General features: G+C 50.0%; 1 non-coding gene across 1 annotated transcript; it reads left to right on the forward strand.

The window, feature by feature from the left end:
• Positions 1-1,895: 1,895 nt before the first annotated feature.
• TRNAS-GCU lies at positions 1,896-1,977 on the forward strand. Its single transcript has one exon. It is a non-coding gene; the product is annotated as a tRNA-Ser (tRNA).
• Positions 1,978-6,272: the final 4,295 nt, after the last annotated feature.

Below are 6,272 nucleotides of genomic sequence, written 5' to 3' on the forward strand. Positions count from 1 at the left end.
TAGTTAAACCCTGAGCATGTGGGCAAGACTCACCAGCCAGCACCCATTAAAGAATTCTCTATAGTAACTCAGATCCCAACCCATCTAACATCCCATCACAGACCATTGGGCATACTTACCTGCTGATTAGGAGGTAATAAAAAAAAGGTAATAATTGGAGATTTACCAATCTCCTAGCACTGGAAGGGACCTCAAAAGGTCATCAAGTCCAGCCCCCTATCTTCACTAGCAGGACCAATTTTTGGCCCAGATTCCTAATTGGCCCCCTCAAGGATTGAACTCACAACCCATGTAAATGTAATAGGTCCATAATCAAACCACTGAGCTCCAACCCAAATGCTCTCTCAGGTCTTAAAGAGAGACCTGGAGAAGGAGACTTGCTGAAGCAAAGCCACAGGCGTTTCTGAGATTTCCCTGGCCCCTCGCCCCTGTCCTGCCTGGCTGATGTCAGCATCTCTCTGTGAGGTCACCGCCTCCCCCCCCACCTTTGACCAATAGTCTGAGGTCCTGCAAAAGGCCTTTGTGATGTCACTGCCACACCCCTCCCTTGCTGGGCTAATGTCCTGCCCCTGGCCAGGCACTTTGGAGGTTTGAGCAACTCCCTGTGGATCACCCCACTCAAGGAGCGTTCGTTCTAGGCAACAAGCCAGTAGTTTTTGGCAGAAGGGGGTTACAGTGAAAGGAAGTTTGAGAAACCCTGGCAATAGAGCCTCTGAATATGTCTAGAATTGGCTCCCTGTGGCACTATGGCAGATCAGACACTGAAAGTACAGCCATGGAGACACCACACACCAGCCTTGACTAGCAGGCAAGAATCAAACCTCCACGGAAAGACGCCCATTGCTTTCTAACCCATCCACTTAACAAAGGGGCTTTTCTACACGATGGTTCTGGTCTCACTGAAGGGTCATTTCCAATTGTTTGCTCAGACCAGCATTAGGGAAAATGGTGCCCTGGGCAAAGCTTGTACTTTGGCACTTCCCCATTGCCCCTGGACGATCCCCACTCCCCCTTTACGGCTAGCTCCTGCACTCCCAACCCTTGCGCCTCCTTCACCCCTAACTCCTGCCCCCTCCTGTGCCCCCTTTGCCCTTAACTCCCTGGGCCACCAGCCATTGCCCCTCTCCTGCAGCCCCTTCACATGACTCCAGTGCTGGGGGCCCCGCACTTGTTCTCCCTTTCCCTGGGCTTTGGCATCACTAGCCCCTGATTAGCCAGTAGGGTTCAGTGGTTCCCAAAATGTGGGGCATGACTCCTAGGGGGACACAGAGGAACATTCATGGGGGCACCTCAGGGCCTGAGCCAGCCCCCATGGAGGGAGCAGCACTCAGCCCCACTCTGTCCCAGCTCTTCCCCAACCCCACCCTCAGCCTGGGCCTCTGGCTCCCAGCTCGGCCTCGACCCCCTTACCCCTGTCTGCACCCCTCTCCCCAGCAAGCAACAGCCCCACTCCCAGCCTCGGTTCTTGACTGCGGCTTCCGAGGGGCCACAGCCATGGATAAGAGGGCACAGTGTGAAATGTTTGGGGACCCCTGGTTTAGGGTGATGTTCTCAATCACTTCTATGAAGTCCAATAAAAGCTATAAAAGGTATGTTCTGCTGCCCTTCACTCATGCAGGAAGGATAATAACATTTCCTTCTATTCACTCCTAAAGTGATTTGTAACCCACCAGCCAGAACTGGTCATTTTGGGAAAGCGGCCCCATCATGCTGCATAGCTAGGCAGAGTAGGTGTCTATGCAAACATGGTCAGCTTGTGAAGTCTTTCCCCCAGCTCCTAGATGTGAGGAGGGAGCTCATTCAGCCCCTGCTTCCGCTTAGTATTTAAAAACTCCTTATTGTCCCTACCTCTGCTGGCCTTAGATTTCTCCTCCTGTCCATTGTAGAACAGCTTAGATGAGGTGGCCAAGTGGTTAAGGTGATGAACTGCTAATCCATTGTGCTCTGCACGCATGGGTTCAAATCCCATTCTCATTGGATGCATTTAGTTTTCACCCCTCCTTTGTAGACAACCATCTCCCCCTTTGGTACAATGACAGATCAAACAATGTTGCTTCTTGCAAACAAAAACCTTCTCAGAAACTCAGAACTCCCTTGCTTTAAATAAAATGTCTAAATCCCAGATTTCTTTAAAAAAGAAATTCTCTAGTGCTGTATTTCTTAGTTTTTATCTCAAAAGGGAACATCCTCATCATCTCCCCCAAACACCCTGGGACCTGCCCAAATTATTAAAATACCCTCAACACGAGCAAGGCCAGAGCAGTGAACCAGAGCTAGTGTCTAGGCCAAGCTGTTCTGAAGGAGGCAACTCCAACATTTTCTCCCTGCTTCCCTTGGCAAGGTCTGACTGAGAAAACAAAATTCCCCAAACTGAAAATTTTCGGCTGAAAAACCAATACTAGTCTGTTTGAGGACTTTGGTTTGCAAGTATTATTGTTATTATTCTCTTCTGATTTCTGAATCAGTTCAGTTCACTCTTTGTCCTCTAGGTGTGTTTCCACCTGCTGAGTTGTGGGGGAGAGAGGCCAAGTCATGATGTCTCTTCCCCTCTTTCATAGTTTCTTCCAACTTGCTAAGAAGCTTCTTTGTTACCATGCGAGTCAAGCAGTGTCCATTGTCTCTGTGCTATCTCGGAGAAGTCTGCATTGTACACGGTTCCTGGGCTAGTCCTTGGGAGTGTGGATACCTTCAATGGGCCAGCAGTGAGTCTGGCTCCTCCCTTGTCGCACCTGAAAGGCTGGTGGGGGGCATTTCCCAACCTCATAACATATCTCAGTAACACACACAGAGCAAAACTTCATAACTTCCCAAACAATGCCAGCACACACAATCCAACACGATATTAATGTTCAACAGATCAAGACTTTTGAAATGATACCACACAAGGCAGACTTTGTACAAACCATGTCATCATTATATGAGAGTGGTGAATATGGGGCTTCCAGGGTGCTGCTTTGAGCACAGCCTGCTACACCTGCTCTTCCATTGCAGTGGAGACGTACCCTTAGAGTCCATCTCTCCTGGGATAAAGATGGCAGCATGGCTGGCCTGGGTCATCTGACTTGGGCTCCTGGAGCTAAAGCTGAAGGGCTAAAAACTGTGGTGCAGATATTTGTGTTCACGCTGAAGCCTGGGCTCAGAAACCCTCACCCCTCGTGGGGCCTCAGAGGTTGGGCTCAAGCCCATTTGTCTGAATTGTAATTTTATAGAGGTTGGGAGGGAGTTTAGCAAGTGGAAATGGTAAAACCGCATTGAGGGGACTGGCCTGTCAGCTCTTAACACCCAAACTTTCAGTAACTCTATTATCAGTGCCTGCGAGTGTAATTTAAACCATAGGTCCATCTAGCTCTGAATCTTGTCTTCTGACAGTAGCCAATACCAGGTGCCCCAAAAGCCACTCCGTAAGGCACCACTGGGAGTTGAACCCAGAATCTCCTGTTTACAAAACAGGGGCTTTAACCAGCTAAACCATAGTACCTGCTGTTATTTAAAGCAGCGTGTTTGCCCATACCCAGGATCTCCTGTTTACAAGACAGGTGCTTTAGCCAGCTAAGCCATGGTGCCTGCCTGTGGCTAAAACACAGTCTCTGCCCACACCTGACTCTCTGCCAATCCCCACTGGGCCCTGACAAGCTTTGCTCGTGTTTGGATTCTGTAAAGCAGAGGAGCAGGTGACGTTTTGCTCCCCAGGTGTGTGTGCGATTCTTTGGACAGGTCTACACTACAAAATTAGGTTGGTGTAATTACATTAGGCTGGCAATGCAGTTCTATCAACCTAATCCCAATGTAGATAGCACCTCAGCTGTCAGAACGTTCTGGAGCTATGAAAGGGGAGGGGCCCAGCCTCTGTAGCAGGAAGGCAGGGCAGTTGAGTTCATGGCAGGCATGGTGGGATACTGGTGGAGGCCAGTTATGGTGATATAATGAACAGCAGCATTTAAACTGACAATTTGTCACTTTAAGTTTGCTGCACAAAGCTCTAAGCCTCTCGTCTAGGTGGTTTTATTTTGTCACCAAAACAGGGCAGTTTTGTCGCCAGACGTGGCATTGCAGTGTGTGCACCAGCCACAAGCTGCTGACCGAGGGAGTGTTGTGTGTTTTTCACACACCTGAGCAATATAATGATGATGGAATAACTTTGTAGTGCAGACCTGGCCAAAGATTCACACACACACACACACACACACACACACACACACACAGCTTGCAAGGAAAACGTCACCTGCTCCTCTGCTTTGCAGAATCCAAACACAAGCAAAGCTTTTCAGGCCTCAGTGGGGATGGCAGGGAATCAGGTGTGGGCAGAGACTGTGTTTTAGCCACAGGCAGGCACCATGGCTTAGCTGGCTAAAGCACCTGTCTTGTAAACAGGAGATCCTGGGTCCAACTCCCAGTAGTGCCTTGTTGAGTAACTCTTAGGGCACCTGGTATTGGCTACTCTTGGAGGACAAAAGACAGAGGTAGGTAGACCTGTGGTCTAGCCCAGTGTGGCTTTTCTTAGGGTTTAAATTACACTCACAGGCAGTGATAATAGAGTTACTGAAAGTTTGGGAGTTAAGAGCTGATAGGTCAGTGGCCCAGCCTGTCACAGATGACCCCCTCCCTCTGGGACAGGGGCAGGTCTGGGCTCTCACACTGAATGGCTCATTGTGGCTGTCAGAACCTGTGAGCAGCTCATTTAGTTTGCACCGAGGGTTGAGTCCTGCTTTGTGCACCGTGTGTGAGAATGAAAAGCCTAAACCGCCCTTTGAAATAACGAAAGCAGCAGGACGTGTTATTGTCCCTGCCCCAAAGCAGACAGACCAATGGAGAAATGCCATCGAGTCCAGGGTAATACTCCACTGCCATTTTACCTTGTTTGCTTGCTAAACTCCCTCCCAACCTTGAGGGCTCCCAGGGCCCGATATTGAGCTTGAGCCGAGATGTCTACGGTGCAAATTTACCACCCCACGGCTCTAGCCTGGGAGCCTGCACTGGCACGGGACAGCCGTGGGTGTTTCATTGCAGTGTGGACATAGCCTAGCATTATGTCTACACTGCCATTAACACACCCAAGTCACTATTCTCAAACCCTGGGTCAGTTGATTCAGGCTTGTGGGGCTTGTGCTGCAGGGTTATAAAATTACAGTGTAGACACTTGGGCTTGAGACCAACCTCCGAGACCCCACGAGGGGTGAGGGTCTCTGAGCCTGGGCTCCAGTCTGAGCCCCAGGAGCCCAAATCAGATCATCCAGGCCAGCCGGGCCACAGGGATTTTGTCACAGTATAGATGCCCTCTCAGGGTATGTCTACACTGCAATGTAAGCCCAGGGTTAGCAGAAGTCATGTCAGCAGCCCCAACACACAAACATAAACCAAGAGGGAAAGTCCCACCCCCAAATCAGCTGGGCAGTGTCCTTCTCCCTGCGGTTCGTAAGTCCAGCAACCAAAAGTCCTTTAACATGAGCCCTCCTCGTTCTGCACCCCACTCACAGCTGTTGTTCTTAGTCAGTGCAAGTCCAGAGGTGCCTCTGTACAGTTCACCTGCCACCCTGGGTGGAAAAGGGGTGAAATAAGAAGGCACCGTACTCATTATGTTGTCTAGGGACTCATTCATCCCACCATGGCCACCCTGTTTTAACATTGGTCTAACACCTAAATTTTAGTATCAACAACCAGACCCTGGCCCACTTGGCTTTGGAACCACTGTCCCCTGCCTAGCAAGTGCTATTGAATTGAGGGTGAGTCCTTCAATCGGGGTCTGCCAAGCACAGTTGTGCTGCCCTCGATTCACACAACAAGGATAACAACCCTTTATTTCTCCTGCCCCTGTAACATGGAGACTAGGAATCCAACACCAGCCAAAAGTGATCATTTCAGCAAGGAACCCAACATATTTCCAACATACTGTAAAATCCACATGCAGACTCCTACACGAAACCTTGCAAGAAAATCTTCCTGAGGGGGTCTGAAGCACCTGCTGCTGGAGGGAAGGAGGGAGCTGTGGGTTGGGATTGAGGGGCACTGGGAATAGGAGGGGGCTGTGGGTTGGGACAGAGGAGAAGGGTGAAGAGGAGCAGGCTCTGGTTGGGAGTGAGGAGCAGTGAGCATAGGAGGGACTGAGGGTTGGGATTGAGGGGCAGTGGGAAAAGAGGGGAAATGAGTTTAGGCTGAAGAGCATCTTCATTTGGGGATCCAGCAAGACAGGTGAAGGCAGCAGGTGATTCTAATTCCTTAGGGATATTCTGTGTTTGTGTGTGTGTGTGTGTGTGTGTGTGTGTGCAGGGGAGGAA

Source organism: Mauremys mutica, unplaced genomic scaffold, assembly GCF_020497125.1.
Source record: "Mauremys mutica isolate MM-2020 ecotype Southern unplaced genomic scaffold, ASM2049712v1 Super-Scaffold_100290, whole genome shotgun sequence".
NCBI lineage: Eukaryota > Metazoa > Chordata > Testudines > Geoemydidae > Mauremys > Mauremys mutica.